The sequence below is a fragment of the Astyanax mexicanus genome, chromosome 8, assembly GCF_023375975.1.
Source record: "Astyanax mexicanus isolate ESR-SI-001 chromosome 8, AstMex3_surface, whole genome shotgun sequence".
NCBI lineage: Eukaryota > Metazoa > Chordata > Actinopteri > Characiformes > Acestrorhamphidae > Astyanax > Astyanax mexicanus.
In genome coordinates, this window is record NC_064415.1 from 48,147,783 (window position 1) to 48,166,610 (window position 18,828).

General features: G+C 35.8%; 1 protein-coding gene across 1 annotated transcript in view; it reads left to right on the plus strand.

The window, feature by feature from the left end:
* Window positions 1-5,051: 5,051 nt before the first annotated feature.
* The window catches only part of slc6a9 (solute carrier family 6 member 9), a 93,925-nt gene continuing 80,148 nt past the window's right edge, over window positions 5,052-18,828 (plus strand). Inside the window, exon 1 of the mRNA XM_007229301.4 lies at window positions 5,052-5,223. The gene's annotated coding sequence lies outside the window, so the exon portion shown is untranslated. The remainder of the gene's footprint in view (window positions 5,224-18,828) is intronic.

An 18,828-nucleotide genomic window follows, 5' to 3' on the forward strand; every position in this document is an offset into this window, starting at 1 on the left:
AAGTAAAGAGTCTCATGGATTATCAGCAGATTCTTGAGAGCAATGTTCAAGAATTGGTGACAAAGTTGTATCCAGGGCTGGATACTTCAACAAGACAAAGACCCTAAACACTGCTCAAAATCTACTATATGATATATTTAATTGAAATTACTGATCTGAACAACTAATAGTTTATAAAGACAAATCATGAAAATGATCAGGGGTGCCCAAACTTCTTCATAATTAAAGCATGCATGTGATTCAGAAATGTTGCAAGTAAGAATATGATGTTTGTTTTAGTTTTGAACGTATTTTAATGTATAAGCCTTGTTTTTACCTATTAAAAACAGTAGTATGTTTTAAGTGGGGGGCCCCAATAAAAGTACTACTTCAGCACAGAATTTGGGTGGTTGATATACACGTTAATTTAGACTTCTTGCAGACTACTTGCAAATGTCGTGTGAAAAAGTGTTTCCCCCTTCATGATTTCTTTTTTTTTTTTTTTTCACTCTTAAATGATTCAGATCATCATCATGTGTCTACAGTTTGGAGAAAAATGAAGCGTGGATGAAAATAATCTCTATAGGTAGCATGCCTGATTAGCCTCTGTGCTAATCAGCCATAAATCAGCATTAATAAACAGAGCTAATAAACAATGTAATCCGGATCTTTTCCACCCGATTCTGACCCTATAAATAATACTGATCAGATCTGGAACATCCCTAATTTTAAGACTTTACTTCTTACCTGTGTCCAGTCCTGCTCACCCTTAAGAAACAGTTTCTTTAGTGTAACATCAACAAAAGTGTAACTACTGGTAGCTCAAAGCGTTTTACCTGGAAGAGTCCATCTTTGTAGAAGGTAAGGGGGAGCAAACCTGAAAACTAGAAAAGAAGAAATATTAATGTGCACACAAATTTAATTAAAGCATGCATTCAGAAATGTTGCAACTGACTCCTTGAATCAGGGGAATAAGTTGAATCAGGTTTGCTGGGAGCAGGAAAGGCTATATATTTGCAGGCCAAGAGGATGCCAGGACCATCACTGAAGAACTTGATGGTTGGAAACATTGGAATTACAATCATTATCATTAACTTTTATATGGATAAAACGCAAAACGTTAAGAACAAAAATGTACACCTTCTCATTTATTATTTTTATATATTGTAAAAGAATATTGCAAATTAAATCATCCAGACTATGAAGGAACACATAAGAAATAATGTGTCTGGGGTGCTGTTAACTTGTGGTTTTTGAGGCTGGTAACTCTCATGAACACATCCTGTGCAAGAGAGGTATCTCTTGGTCTTCCTTTTCTGGGGCAATCCTGATAAGGGCCAGTTTTATTATAACGTTGATGGTCTTTGCAACCTTTATTTCTAAAGAATGTTTTTTTTTTCCTTTACATTTAGTTGAGTAGTTCTTGCCATAATATGGATTAAAACATGACTCAAATAAGGGCTATTTAATGTATTCACCAACTCTACCTCTTCATAACAGATTCCAGGTGACTACTTCATAAAGCTCATAAAAATATGTTTTTACTAAACATAGATTTTACTACCTTTTTTTCATAGTTTGGACTGTTTTTAAATAATAAAAAACGAACTTTTGGCTGGTACTGTCAAAAGACAGCATGTTTAAAAAATACAAAAAATCGTGGTGAAAAAGGGACCGTGCTGTTTCTTTGTTATTAATATTATTGCCACAAACTCTCTCTCCCTCTCTCTCTCTCTTGTAAAACAATGAAATCAACCAATATTCATCAGTGGATTTTTTTTTTTTTTTTGCAGAACTCACTTCAGCTTCTGCTTAACAGCCCCCTGCCCACTGTCTGCTCACAGCACCTCAGCCACCTCCACCAGCAGTCTGTCTGGCTGCCACTGCCCATCACATGCGCGGGTCTTTTGTCCACCTGAAAGGAGGAGGAATAGAACAGCGGGCAGGTACAGGGCTTCTGTCGTCGTCTCGCCCTCCAGTATATCCATCTCCCAGGCATGGAGAAACAGGTAACATACTCGTTATATCTCACTAAAACATCTTCACTCCATTATCTTATCAGAGCTCGTGCCTGGTCAGTATCGTGGTCTCATACCTCTGCACACCATCCATTCATCCCCTTTTTATCTGAGTGAGAGAGGGAGAGATAGAGAGAGAGAGAAAGCGAGCTGGGAGTAATAATTGGTGATTAGTATGACACAGCTCGTGCGTGCTGCCCGGTGGTGTTTACAGGCTCGTGCATTGCAGACAGTCTGCTGGCTGCAGGCACGCGGTATGTCCGTGAGCACGCGCTCCCCGGGCTAAAACACCACCCGTTCACACTGATATTCACTGTGTTGAGACAGTTCTGACTCGCGACTAGCATTACTAGCATCCAGAACCCCGCGGAACCGGGCTGCAGGATCCCCGCGTGCAGCAGCGCGAGCACTCCTTTCTTCGCGTGAATGGGAGGGACGCTCCACGGCGCAGGAGGAGGGGCGCGCGCGCTCAGGGCTGTACGATTCAAAACAGTTGAGAATCGACTCCGTGTAAACGATTCCACGTGCTGCCAGTTCGATCCAGAGTCGATTCTGCAGTTCAAAACAAATCCGACGGATAGTGTAACGTTAAAAAGTTCAGTTTCAGACCTTTAGAAATTAGAACACGGAGTATAAAACTTTAGTCACTGTCCATTCAGCAGTAATAAAGAAGACATTTTTTAGGGATTTCACTCTCCAGATTTTCAATTAATGACATTTTTTTTCATATTATTCAATTTCTGCATCTTGTCCAAATTTTCTGACGGCACAATCTAACCTGTTTTTGTTACAGGATGAAAAAAAAGAGTAAAATCAAAATATTAAAAAAATAAATGTTGTCAAGGACTACTTAGCTAAGTAAAGAAAACGAAGGTAAGAAATGAACTGCGAAACATTTCAAGAACATTAAATGTATCCTTAAAATAAAAAATGCAATGATGAAACCAGCTCTCATTAGGACCACCCCAGAAGAGAGTCATCAGCCACAGAAACGGCAAGTTAACAGCACCCCTGGTAAGAGCACCTAAATGCTTTTAAAAGTATTTTGGTTTGTTTAACACTTTTAAGTTTATTACATGATTCCTTATGTGTTCCTCCATAGTCTGGGTGATTCACTATTCATTTACAAAGTAGGGAAGAAAATACAATGAAAACATTGGGTGAGAAGGTGTGTCCAACTTTCGATTGGTACTGTATGTTAAATGATAACAATAAGATCCTAAAGCTAACCAGCTTAGCTAATGCTATCACTGCTGGGTAAACCAGCCTTACAAAATACTGTGACATTGTAAAGCAAGGGGGCACATAATTCCTGGTCCTATAGATCACTTTTGCACTTTATGTTTGTCTATTGAATTGTTGTTCCATGTTGCACCATGCTTCCAGAGGAACGTAATTTTGTTACACTGTGTACCTGTACTCAGATATAATGACAATATAAAAGACTCTTGGCTTGACTTTACTTGATCTGCCACCCTGGTAATTAATTCTGGTAATTAATGCCTCCAGGGGCATGAGAACATTTTGGACTGTGGCATGCTAGATCTAAAATCTCCAGAGTAGTAGATCTCCGAACCAGGAATGAGCACCTCTGGTGTAAAATATTACTGTATGTAACAAATAAACGTAGATTTGACAACTTTAATACCCATTCCCCCCTCATCATTTTTGAAACGAGAACCACTCTGTAAGCACTTGCATCTGTTTGATTCTTCTCAGCCACAAATTTACTTTCATAATCTTTGGAGAATTTAAAGTAATAAAACTAGAGAAACAGAAGTAAAATGAGCAAATAGCACCTCCAGATGAGCTGGCTGAGGATGCCAGATATTCTTTTTCAGATTAATTATCTGATAACAGCACTGATAAATGATCTGACTACAGCAAGCTGATATGCTATTTTTAGCTTCATAATGTTATCTGTATATTACAGATGTTATCTTACTTACAGCAGTAATGTTTACACCTGTGAACACTTCTAAAACTAGGATTTAAAACCCACATACTTTATTCCACTTCAACTGAAGCACCAAAACAACAGAGTCTGACTCTCCTAACAGCAAAAGTAAGCTGCTGTTGTCAATGAAACTTCTGCATTGCAGACTTTACTGTTTGTGAAAATATCTGAATATGTGTGGATGTGACTACTACTTGTACAAATCCTTTGTTCACTATATTAATTATATTTTATTTTAAGAACAGATTTCAGATACAAAGTCTTCTTAAATCTAGTGTAAAACCTTGTGTCAGGCATCAAGGAAGTAGAAAAATGATTTAGCACAGCAGGCTTTACTTGTATTACTTTATTCTTATTTTTAATCAAGATTTTACTAATACATTACACATTTTAGCTGTAAATAAACAACAATGATCAGTCCTAGGATTAAACAAATTTCATTCAAGACAAATAATCAATGTGCTGATATAGTCCTTCATACAGTTTTGATTAGACCACATTAACTCGTTTTTGCTGTCCTGCCTGAGTGTCTGTGTGACACAATGTTTTGTTAGCATTAGCAACTTTGGAAGAAGAAAAATCAGCCCATATTAGCACACCATTAAAAATAAAGTGAACAAAAATAAGGGAAAACAAGTAAACAACCAATTTGTAGGAGATTACATTACTTTTTTATTAATAAAGGCTATAATTATTGCTTAGTCTTATTATTGAGTGTATTTTTGTTTTATTATTTTGCATTTTAATCAGAAATATATTGTCTATTGTAAGTCTAACAAGTCAGTAAAACTAGCTAGAAATGCTCTAAAATTTGTGGTTGTTAAAATATTTTTGGTGTATAGTAAATAACTTTATTATTATTATTATTATTATTATTATTATTATTATTATTATTATTATTATATATATATATTTTTTTTAAGATTTAATAAAGGTGATATTTTAGTGTGGAATCGAATTCAAATCCACACATTCGATTCTCGGTTCCCAAAAGCGTAGAATCGGTGAAACGACTCTTTCAGGAATCGACTCCCAGTCCTACTTTGAATATTCAGCTTTAACAAAGAAGGAGGGTCTATGTTATAGAAAAAGGAGGTCCCAAATTTTGGCCGGATGAAATTGCCGCTTCTACAAGGTGATGCAACTTTCCACTTCAGCAGATGAAAAGCTCTGAGAGGTGATGTACTGATTCTCACACAAAGAGCCGAGCCGAGCCGGTAAGAACAGAACACGCCGGCTGACCCGGGTCTCCCGCCCAACAGCACTGAGGTAAATCTGATAAATGAGGAACCGAATTAAAAGCGTGTTTTCTTTATTTCCTTATGCTGTATGAGGCTGACGGTCTAAACAGTGAATTTTGACGCCTATATAAGAGAGCTGAAATTGGTTAATGCAGCTAACAGGCTTAATAAACCGCTGTAGTTTGGTGTAAATATGAAAACACGGCTGTTTGTTTTATTGTTTAGCGTTTAATTTGTTTGGGAAGCGTTAAAGGTAAATACAGGTCAGATTCAGACTCATGAACTGAGGCCTGGACTGAGTGCAAACTAACAGCTACAAATTAGCAACTTTTAAGTGTTTCCTCCAACCACGTGGCAGTGCTTCGCATGTCTGTGGTGGTCGAGGTGAGGATGAGGGGGTGGGGGTCGTTTATAATGTCAGAATAATCTCAGGACATTATCTCTCTCTGTATCTTCCCTGTCATCACATCACACATCATTCAGCATGTGCACCTTCCTGCCTTTATTTACAGCAGCCTGGGCTTTATTTCACCCACAAAACTAAAAAAATGACTTAATTCATCATCATGTCTACACAAAAATCCTATTTTTCCAGCTTAATTATTGTTTATTTTTTACTTGAAAATAATTTCAATTACCAGGTTACAGCGAGCTGCAGAACAATTTCAGCAAATGTTGGCATTTGATGTAAACATGGTTGATCTAAAGTTACAAATATAAATTGTTGAATTGTTTGTGATCTTTATCTTTTTGAAAGATACCCTTTAATACTTTCAAAAAATATATATTATTTAAACTACTGTGATATTTTACCCAGACAGGGTGGATATCTTAAGCTTTACCTCCTATAACCTAAGTATAGAGATAAAATGAGAAAAATTAAGTGAAATTGAGATTAGGGGTGTGCCCGTCTCATGTTGTACGCAATAATAGCCCGAAATATCATGTCATACGAGTCGCCCCTAATTATCACATCAGGGTACTACGTTTTTACTGTTTTTAGCGAAAGAAAAATCCACACTGTTCTCATTTCCCATTATATATCTACTATAGACAGATGTAATCTGTCCAGTATCATTTATTTAAATTTAATCCTGGATATATTACATTACATTTGGCAGACGCTTTTGTCCAAAGCGACTTACAATAGTCAAGTACAATGTAAAATAAGTTTAAGGGTAAAACATCTTTGGATAGGGATAAAAGGAGGTCAAAGGGGAATAATAGGATAGAGGAGTGAAGGAGGGGAAGAAGGAAATGAGGAGATATTTAGAGAGTATTATTAGTATAATGACATTCTGGATCATTGACAAATCTGATAAAAGTCTTGTATTTTTTAATATCTCAGTTGAGGTTGTGCCATATCATATCATATGCAATAAAATTTAGTTTTCATTTTGTTTCAGTAGTGTTTTCTTGAAATAATCTTTGTAATTCAGTTTTTTGGCATATCGCCAAGAGTATCAGTATCGCAAAAATACCATGAAATATTGTGATATTAATTTAGGGCCCACCCCTAATTGAGACTATTAATTCCTCAAATATAAAAAATGTAAAAGTTGTGATGTCACTGATGTCAAAGGTTACATTCGTAAAAGACCACATGTTTATATAAATGACCAGGTAAACAGGGTGGAAGTGTATAATCTAAATTAAAAGTGAAAAGTTTCACAAACTTTTTTGGAAACTTTTTTTTATTGAGTTGTTTAACCACAAGTCATGTTGTATTGCTATAAACCCCGTTGTTGTTATTATTATGAACCCACATGTTTTTAATTTTGTTCTTTACCCCTTTATACAGGAATGTAATGTTCTGGTAGACCAATGTTCTGCAGATCATTTTAAGCAATAAGAGGTTTTTATTTGTCTGCATCTCTAGATTAATTTTCATCAAATTCCAATCAATACAAAAATCATCCATCCTGTTATGCAGCTTGCAATAACAGTGTGGATGCATTCATGTCCAAACATAAAGAGTAAAAATGTAAATATAATATAAATGCCTTTTTAACAAGAGCAAAAAAACCCAGTATTCTGATCATGGACACATTTTGAGTTGTTCTAATCTAAATGCTTAATGGCTTTTATCATTATGGTCAAATACACTGTAAATAAATTTACCCTTTGCAGCAACACCAAAAAAACTTAGTTATTTGGTTAAATAGTTATTTAGCCTTTTATATGTTGTACTTTAACAGTGTAGCTAGTGAGCATGTCACAATGGACCCTTAAATAGAAGTATACCTTTCTTTAATGGAAATTTAACTTCTTTCCGTTTGCTGGCCATGTATAAATGTAGCATGCGAGTCGCTCTCTTTCTTGTATTTCCTGTGGTTTTCAGACTGCAGTTGTGTAGGTGAACCTGTTGCTTAGTGAAACGGTCAGTAGTGTGTGGGCTCTAGACTGAGATGCTTCCTGCAGTAAAACTTGCTCTGTTAAAATGATGTCAGATTAATCTGTTCAGCCCAGTTTGTAAAGATTTGTGAATGAACATTTCTTAATTTAAGCTAATGTCTGTTGGGGTTTAATCAGAGTAGTTTAAAATCATAATCATAGGTATTACTGTTTTGTGGTATATGATAGAGTATCAGATAAGGAAAAAAGTTAGCAGAGTTCACAGGAACGTATTTTTTTGGAGCATGAAAACAGTAAAAAAAAAATAAAAAAAATAAAAAAAGGGAGAATGTATATAAATTACAGCCTCAATTATAATTTATTTACCATCATATAGATTTGTGGAAAAAGATGAGACGGACAATACACATTTATTTCAATTTATAACTAAAGAATGCATTTAAATAATCATTTAAGATAAAAAGCCAAGAAAAACTTTCCAAAATGTCCACAGCAGATGTTTGTATATACAACCTTCTGAAATTATATTGCACTGTTTTTCTTAATTTTTCATTGACTTTTGATTAATTGATTTGATACCAGCTCTAGTATCAGACGATTTTTAACCATTTGTTTCAACAAGGTCAATCCAATTAGTTTATTCCCACTTTCTGTATTTTCTAAGTGTAACAGCAGCAAAAATATACATGAAAAATATCAGCATCTTCTCACAACAAAAAATATGATAATGTATAATATGTTACCCATTATAAACTGTTGTTTCTAACCAACACCCAGCAGCTCATGCACAGCGGTGAACTAGCTGTTTTGGAATTCCCCAAAAAACAAAATATATCTAAAAATGTGATTTTTTTTTTCCAATAACAGTATCAATATGACAAAACACCTGTAGATCACAGAGCGATAACACACTCACATTTGTTTATATGACATTCCAACTTTAACATCAGGCGATGTAATTGGGTGATGGTCAGTCTCACTCTGTTGTTAGTCATTTTAAATCAGGCTGAAACTCTTCTGTAACAGTGGTCCAGTTTGTCCTGTTGTACCAGAAAATCTGATTGCATTGTGATTGGGCTGTGTGATGCTGATCATATCAGTTGCTCACTGAGCTTTACTTTTGGACATGTGATCTGCATCAGTCAGCCATAACATTAGAAACACCTGACCTAAAAAAAGGCCGATCTGCCCCATCTTCTGTGTCTTCTGTCAAATATATTCACGTTGTGATGATGATACTACAGTATATATATAGTCAATTTAGTATATATTATGCAGCACGAGAAGGAGTTTAGCTTGTACTACCTCTTATGATGCAAAAAAAGCATTTCTATCGGTTTAAGGTTGCAACATGCAGTGTGGAAGGCCTGGGGTCACCCTTGAGAGTCCCACATGTTGAGTGAATGTTTTGGAGTGTTTTTATGGGTAATACAGTAGAAATCTGCCTGTGTGCTGACAACTCTTCACAAAGTAAATTTAACCCAATAAAATCTATAGAGAGCTTTAGGTACTGGTGGATTCAAGGGCAACTATCCCTCCTGGTGCCCCTCTAACTGGAAAAAAGTGTTGCTCCCTAAAGTGCCCCCTAGACTGGCAAAAAGAAAAGGAAAAAGTGATTGGGTGCCCACTGGGATGCCCCTTCTTGCAAAGAAAATGATGATGCTGTGCCCCTAGATCAAGACATTTTGATTAAGTGATTAAGTGCCAAATTTGGTCATTTGCGCCCAGTAGAGCCAATACAGAGGGAACTGGTAGGCTTAGGTTAGGGTTCTTCCTCAGGTAAAAAAAAAGAAAAAAAAGCATGATAAAGTGCCAGTTAGGTGCCAGGCTGTTGGATAAGTTCTTACAAGTGGGCTAAATGTGATGTGGTGCCCTATAGGTGCCCACACAATGAGATAACCTGTATTTGATTCTAAAATGCAAAGTAAAGTTTTGTCAAAGATACTCAAAGTAAAAAACAAATCCCATTCTTAATACGGCTACAGCTAATGATTATTTAAGTAGTCGACTAATCTGCCGATTATTTTTTCCGATTAATCGATTAGTCAACGATTATTTCTGCCATTTTCTCCGTCTCTGCTTGCTGTGGGTACGACTCCTGTTTCTAGCTTTCACTATTGGTTCAAAACGATAGAAACAGCTGAACATGGGATTAAAATGCCCTTCAAATGTGCAGAAAATTGTTCTTAGAATGTGGAAGGTTCTATTTAGTAAGAAAATCTGAAATCTGTTGTGATTTCCTTTCGTTGAGTGTTGAGTGTTGAGTGTTACTCGTCTATAACATTGTGTTTTTGTCACCAGTAATTTGTGTTGAGCTACTAATTGACGATTAGTCAATAACAAACATTTGGAGTCGCCAAATTTTTATATTCATATCAACTAATCGTTGCAGCCCTAATTCTTCTTTAGCCACGCCCCCTCTAGATTGTACAGGTCCATGTTGTGCAGTAGATGCACTTAAAATTTTTTCACTCCTGCCCTTCAAATAGCCCGAGTCCACCACTGACATTAGGAATGAAGGCGAGGAGATTTCAGCAGTGTTTTGACTCAGTCAAAGTGGAAGTTTCTGGGTGGTTGCTGTAGATTTATGACTGAAACTCTGCTGTGACCTAAGGCCGAAATAGCAAACCGGACAAGATGCAGCAAGGTAGTAGAGTTAAGTGTCCGAACAGGTTGAGGCAAGTATGTGTTGGCTGCCAGTAAGGAGGGAGGAGCTCTGAAAAGGAGGTTCCTCCTGGACTCTTTACGCTAATTGCATAACTCCACCTGTCTACAGTCCACCAGTCCACCGAGTAGTGGCCCGCAGTGCATAAATAACACCGATTTGCTGCCCCTGTTGAGCATCATAATCCCACCTCACTACCACATCTGGACCCAATCTGTGGTCCACATGTTGGGCTGTGCATCTCTCACAGCAGGTTCTAACTTTGGAAGTAGAGGTGGTCGTTCAGGCAGGAAGAAAGTAACTTTAAAGACCTTACGGGACCTCATGACCTTCCTTGTGGAGCTACGCTGCGGGATCTAATCATGTTACATTCTGTTAACAGCCTTAAAGACTTCACCAGACTTTTGAGGGAAAAGCTGGTGAGTCTTCTTCATTTGAACACTTAACTTAAACTTTAAATATCCCAGCATACGTACCAACAAAGACCATTACGTTTACCATAGCAGTGCTTTTTTTAATCAAATCAAGAACCAGTTCCACATCTTATGCAGCAGCTTCAGTCTCAGTAAGCAATAGGCATTAGCTGTTGCTTTTGTTAAATCTTGATGCTAAATTAGAGGATTTAGCTGAAAGAGTAGCATTACCCAGCAAGCTAGCCTGTTGCAGTAACTTTGTAAGCTACTAACATTTAGCTGTTGGCTTGTTTGTTTGTTTGGAGATATTTTAGTCAGTCTGTAAATGCCTGAAATCGAGCTGTGGGGTAGAGATATGCTTACATCATGCAATTAACTTTTTACCTCCAAACACCTGCATCGGTTTCAGGTGAGAGAAGCGAGGGTCTGTGACATGAAGAGCAGGCAGCACAATCTCAATTTCTGTGACCCAAAGTCTAAGGGACTTCGAAGAAGTTGCTGAATTTATATTATATTCATTACAAGCTATGGATGTTGCAGGCTGTTAGAGCATTTAGTCCTGGTAACATCTGTGATAAAGACTGGGGTGTATGAGTAAAATGTACTGTTTATTGTAGTAAAATAAAGTTGACATGAAAAAAGCTCTGGAAAAAAAATGAGACCACTTAAATTAATAAGGTTCTTTAATTTTACCAAATTAAAAAAATTCTTTGGAATATAACCAAGAGGAAGATGGATGATCACAAGCCATCAAACCAAACTGAACTGCTTGAGTTTTTGCACCAGGAGTAAAGGCATAAAGTTATTCAAAAGCAGTGTGTAAGACTGGTGGAGGAAAACACGCCAGGATGCATTAAAACTGTGATTAAAAACCAGGGTTATTCCACCAAATATTGATTTCTGAACTCTTAAAACTTTATAAATATGAACTTGTCTTCTTTGCTTTATTTGAGGTCTAAAAGTGCTTTTTTTTGTTATTTCAGCCATTTCTCATTTTCTGCAAATAAATGCTCTAAATGACTGAATTTGTATTTGGAATTTGGGGGAAATGTCTACTCAAACATATACCTAAAAATGTCAAAATCAGAGAAACTGATTCAGAATTTGAAGTAGTCTCTTACATTTTTCCAGAGCTGTAGATTTAAGATCTCAAAACTGATATAAAAGAATATCTTGGACATAAATATAGTTTATTCATAAAGATTCAATGTAATAACTTTCTTTTTTCAACAGTTCAGATTTAAGTTTCTTTGGAACAGGGCATGTAACACCAAAACTGTGACTATTAATAAAACATTAAGTACCTAAAAATTGTATAGAAATGGTGTAATTCACCTTTATCTAAATCACTTTGTTTAAAAATGTCTTCATTTTAAAGCTCAGCGTTTTTTAGAGAAAAAGATGATTGATTGATTAGTTTGCAGTCTTTACATTGTATTGATAATGTAAAATGGCATTGTGCTATCTCTGAGCAGAGCCCCAGGCCACATATCTCGGTTCTTCACTGGTATTTCCATGTTGTTTTTGGTGTATCCAGATTAACACTGCAGGATCTGTTGCTGAGGAAGGTGTGATGTGTACACGGTTAGCTGCACTGCTGCTTAGACTCAGTAAATGCCAGGAAGGCATAAATATTCACCAGACACTGTCGCCCTCATCAGACCATTAACCCAAACACCAAATTCCATCTTCAGACCGTCTGCCTGTCGTTTGTCATTGCAGTAAAATCCGCAGGATTAGAGAATCATATTTTCTCTATTTTTTCTTGGATGAGTGAAAGCTGGGAATGTACGTATTAGCTCAGGAGGTGTGTTATCATGCGTGAGCTCCTAAGTTGACCCCAATCAGCCTCTTCATGGTTTCACAGAACCTGTATTTTGACCAGGTATCTGCAGATCCTTAAAGCTTTAAGCCTTAAAAACTAAATTGTTTACATTCTTTTTAGTTTTAAAATGTATTAATCTCCTAATGGTCTTTAAAATGCTGCCCACAGTAAATAAAAAATAGTATTAATATCATTATTTATCACTAACACTATTAACACTATGTATTTATAAAATAGAAGAAAAGACAAGTTTTTTTTTTTCAATCAGATCAGTATTATCTAATGATTCTGCTATGTAGTGAGTGGGGTTTAAACACAACACTAAACAAACCTAAACACTGTCTGCCACCAATCTTTACATGTCAACTAATAATAAAAAAAATTGGATACAATCGTTAAATTATTGCAAAACTAAATATTGTAATATATTGATCATTTCTAAACCCCTAAAATATAATTACAGAGGTCAGAACAGAGGTGAACTTACTTACTTTGCAACTGGAATAGAAGGACGTTTACATATCCCAAATAAATAAAATTAAACCTCTGTTACTAAATTACTAAGAAACAACAAAAAATATATAATAATGTGTTTTGTCCATATAGTGTATAATAAATGGATACTGCAAATATATGGATATACCTAAGGATGACTGTACTGAAGTATGAATCAATTTAAAAAAAACACAGTATCCCTTTTAATTACTAGTTTAGATGTAAAGATTGGTGTCAGAAGTGGTTCATTTAGAGTTGTGTTTAAACCCTGCCCACTAGATAGCAGTGGTGTACTCTGTCGTTAGATCCCACTGTTCTGATTGGATAAAAAGTAAACTTTTCTTTTACTCTGAGCTAATAAGTATGAAAAAAATAATTTAGTAATCACGATATATTGTATATTGCTTACAGTATTGCAATATACAGCTCTGGAAAAAAATACGAGACCACTTAAATTGATGAGTTTTTTGGATTGTACCAAATTTAAATCCTCTGGAATATAATTAAGAGGAAGATGGATGATCACAAACCATCAAACCAAACTGAACGGCTTGAATTTTTGCACCAGGAGTAGCGGCATAAAGTTGTTCCAAAAGCAGTGTGCAAGACTGGTGGAGGAGAACATGAAAACTGTGATTTAAAAACCAGGGTTATTTCACCAAATATTGATTTCTGAACTCTTAAAACTTTATGAATATTAACTTGTTTTCTTTGCATTATTTGAGATTTGAAAGATCTGCATATTTTTTGTTATTTCAGCCATTTCTCATTTTCTGCAAATAAATGCTCTAAATTACAATATTTTTGTTTAGAATTTGGGAGAAATGTTGTCTGTAGTTTATAGAATAAAACAACAATGTTTATTTTATTCAAACATGTACCTATAAATAACAAAATCAGAGAAACTGATTCAGAAACTGAAATGGTCTCTCAATTTTTTCCAGAGCTGTATTAAATCTTACCATGATACATATTGTATAGGCAGGTTCTTGCCAATACACAGCCTGAATTACTTAATTATATGTTAATCAAAATAAGAAGCGTAATGTTAGGACACTGGTTAATAAACATTTAAAAGGTTGGATGATTGATTTTTTTTTTTTTTTTTACATTTTTCCTGTGTTAATTTCACACTGTTACAGTCAGGAATCTGAGATGATGAGATTTTGAGGTCTGATGATGTTTTTTCTGTAAGAACATTTATTAAGACTTTGTCGATAATTGAGTTCATTACAGGTAGCAGGGATTATTCTTCACGCCGCCAGAGATAATGCTTGCACGTCTATTGTCATACTCATCTTGACTTATCTGCTTTCTATTAACATTCTTATCATTTTAGCTACTAATAAAGATTCCGTCTTTTGACAACGTGGATTGCAGCCAAGTAAAGCACTTCTGTTTTAAACTCAGTGAGAGGAAGTTACTCAACATCCAGTCTTGGGTACAGTATATGGCAACTATGCAATCCGCAGTGTTAGGTTTGTATCTGTCAGCTGGGTTGACTGACACATTCAGCTGTTCCTAATCAGCATACAAATGTTTTTAAAGATCCCTGCACCCGTGGCAACATATGTGTGTACAGATTACAAGGAAAAAAACAGTGGCCCAAGAGGATAGCCTTGGGGGACACTGCTGACATCTTTTTTCATTATTGTATCAATTTAGTTCTGCAGTTCCAGGGCAGAAAGTTAAAAAATGGGTGAATATGAAAGGCACTACCATATTTTTCGCCCTAGAAAATACACTTAAAATCAAAAATTATCAGTGCACCTTATAATCAGATGCACCTCACGTATGAATTTTACCAGTCAGGTTGTAAGGAGCAGTAAAGACACTCAGCCTAAGTACAACGTTATAATTTAGTTCTATAGGTAGTTCTCCAGCACCGAGACTCAAGACTGGAGCAGCATTAGCATTACCTGCCAAGTGTTAGCTCTTTTGCTGTTCAGAGGTGAGAATTATTGGCCTGTTACCTGCTCCTAACCCCGTTTAGCACTGCTGGGGCAGCATTACCACAGCTTTCGCTGTTCAGAGGCAAGTATGTCAGACTGTAGTCTTCCTGTTTACTGTGTTAAAACTAGCTATGTGGAATGAACAGCTAGCTAATATCGCCCTGGGTTACCGGAAGACTCAGGGCTCCTCAGTGTAGCGGTGTCTGACTAGCCTTAGTGAAAATCTGGAAATCTTAGCTCACTGTCAACAAACAGAAATGCTTTACTCACCCAAATAAACAGTTTTCAGGAGCGAAATCTGTGTAGATTAACATCCAAAACTCATTTGGCTTTAAAATACACTTTGTACACTTTGTGTATGAAAATTTAACCATTTAAACATTACTGAAGCTAAGTGATTACCTATTCTAGAGAACAATAGCCAGATCATCCACTTCCAAACCTGCAGCACACTGTTTGATTTTTGTTTTGTGTCTACCTGGCAACACTGGGTGTTGAAATGGAACTGGGAGAATGCTCCTGGGCAGCTTTGGAGGCTAAAACCCAGCAAGATTACTGTGACAAATAAAATAGCAGTTCAAAAAAGAACATCTAGAGCTGCCAGTGCTAAAACAGAATACAGAATAAATGTATAATCCTCGATGGTCCTTTAAGCTTTACACTAGACAGGCCCTGGGGTGGAGCCAGGAATGCTGCCATGGTGCGTAATTGAGCTATTATAAATAGGCAACACCCGTTTAAGCTCTGAAGTTATCTGATAGGCTTCGTTATATCATTTCTGTGAGGAGCATCATTTTGTGCACTCTTATTTAGGTCAGCTGATTCTGCTCCACCCCGAACATCAAATAAGCTAAAGTCATTACTGAGCTTCTCCCATACACACTCTCACACAAGCGGGTCTCGGTCCTGGACCTGCATGATCATCAGAAGCTGCAGTAAATCAGTGTTTTCCTCTGGTAGACGGTTTGTAAGTGTCTGAAGAAGAGTAGCAGAGGGCTGAAGGTGGGAGCTGGACTGTGTTTGTGTGTGGTTTATAGAGATTCTGAATTTTTAATTTCTATGTTTGATATGGGAGAGAATGCAAAAAGTTCAGGGACTAAATTAAATTAGTCTTAAGTAAAAATGGTTGGTAGCTTGTTGTTTTTTTATTTATAATTTAATTTATTTTATAATTTCTGCATCTCTCTTTAGATGTGATTAGGTCTCGGTTTCTGAGAAGGTGGCAGGTTTGATCACTTGCCAAGTGGGGCTACAGGTCAGGGTACGATTACTGAGTGGGATTACATATGCTTCCTGGCAGTGACTTTACATGGAACCTCAGCTTGAATTAATGTGCAATTTATTAATGCTTCAAATTTCAGTTTTAAAATGAAAATGTTCAACTTTGAGTGTCTTTTTAAGATATTGTTTATTCAAGAAAACAAATCTTGGCATGTCTAGATTGTATAAAGATTGATATTTGATAGTCTGGGGGGTAGTGCTGGGGGGTTAATCGATTTTTAATTTGAATAATTATCTGCCAGAATGAATCTCAGTAGAGTTTTTCTGTCAAAAACTTGTTTTTATGTGGCAGTGATTTTTAATATTTTGCACTTTTTCTGAACTGAAATATAAGCAGGTTATTTTTGTACTGTGTTCAGTTCAAAAGCTGATGGTAAGGTTAAAGGAGCTGCTTGATATTCAATGTGTGCAAAGAAAAAATATGAGCATATTTCATAGCTATAATTGTTTGTCTATTACTATTTTGGCACCTCTAAATAAAAAAAAATAAAAAAACTGAATAAATCTTTAAATTACAAATTTTGTAAAATTAATTTGTAACAAAAAACACAGACAGGGTTTTTGCTAATCAAATCCCAACCCCATTTAGAGGCGGTTTAAAATGGGATTACTATTGGATTTAAAGGCTTCATTTGCTTCAATCACAATGTGATGAGCAACAAACCAAGGATCCTGAGCACTGACACTGAACTCACTGCAACAACAATCCATGCAGATATGTTTTGTGATGTCCAGACATACAAATCTGATCTGATCACAAGACTATATTCTAGGTCATGTCGGGTGATATATTTCTCTGAGGTGAATCTCATTCACCTTACTTGGTGGTGTTCATGTGGTTTGTGTGGGAGATTAATTACTGACTTTTGTAAATGTTTGTTCTATTTTCATTTATTTTATGCTATATCATATGGTATTTGCCGATTTAATTATTATTAATTTTTTTTTCTATCAAAATGAACATACATATACAGTATCAGTCACAAAATTGGACACACCTTCTCATCTTATGTTTTTATAATTTTTTTACATTGTAAATAAATAATGAAGTTATCCAGACTATGAAAGAACACATGAGGAATCATGTAGTAACTTAAAAGTGTTAAACAAACTAAAATACTCTGTAAAGCATTTACTTATTCTCTACAACAGAGGTAATTCTTGGTCTTTTCTTTCCTGGGGCAATCCTGATTAGAGCCAGTTTTATCATAATATTTTTAGTGCATTTGAGGATGTTTTTAAAGTTCTTAAAATTTCCGGATAGACTGACCTCAATTTCCTAAAGTAAATTTACCTTTAATCAGTTGAGTAGTTGTTGCCATAGTATGTATTAGAACATTACTCAAATAGAGCTATTCACTGTATACCGCCAACTCTACCTCTTCACAACTTTACAACTGATGCTCTCAAACACATTAAGAGGCAAGAAATTTAAGTTCAGCACAGCTGAAAGCAACTCCAGGTAATCAACTCATAAAACTGACTGAGAAAATGTGCAAAGCTGTCATCTAAGCAAGATGTGCTACTTTTAAAGAACAAAAATATAAAACACTTTTTTGTTTATAAAATAATTCCATGTTTTTTCACAGTTTATATGATTTAAGTATAAGAATCGGTGTTTTTCCTGCCTCCAACACAACAGATCCTGCTGATCATCTGATTATCAGTCCATTATTTCTAGTGAGCTGAGGTGGGGGTTAAAGCCAGGGCTAAGGAACACTGATATATAGATTTCATACTATTTAAATATAGTAGTGAGGCTTATGACGTGTCACAGTAGCTCTTTATAACAGCAAGCATTGGTCATTCACTGGTTTCTGCTGCAGTGGAGTCGTACCCTGCACTCGCACTGTAATCATACACACTGCACGTCTCCTCCGTGGGGCTTGTTTGGGTGGCTCCGTGTGTGTTATCTCCTGCTGGGTGGAGAAAAGGAGGTGCAGTATATTGTATCATGTGTTCACAGAAGCTCAGCAGTAGCGCAATCAACCTTTAGCAGGCCATGCTAGTGTACTACACTGCCTGTCTGTTTACAGCTCAGCTCTAATAAAGGGAAAAGGGCTGTGTGGAATGTGTGGAACAGATGTGGAATGTTTTAATTTACATATATTTAATGTATTTATTCATTAATTCATTTATGACAATAATTTGGCATATAAATAAGTGTGATTCTTTTTACACTGTTATAATTTGCAAGGCCTGTTAGCTCGATAAGACTGCAATAAGTAACACAATATTATGTAGGGTAGGGTTGTGCCATATCGTATCGTACACGATAATATCGTCAAATTTTTAAAATATTGTGAATGATATTATACCCTAAAATATTGTGCCATATCACCCATCTCATTTTCCATTATAAATCTACTAGAGACTATAGATTATATATGTCCAGTATAATTTATTTTACTTTAATCCTGCATGTATGGAAATATTTGGAGTGCATTATCATTAGCATCATGACATTCTGGATCATTAACTTCTGTTACAAATCTGATACAATTCTTGTATTTGTTAATATCTCGCACAGGGTTGTGCAGTATTATATTGCAAGTAAAAATATATATATTTTTTATTTTCTTGCAGTGTATAGTGTATTTTTGAAATGGTTATTTTTAAAGTGTTTTTCATATCGCCAAGAATATCG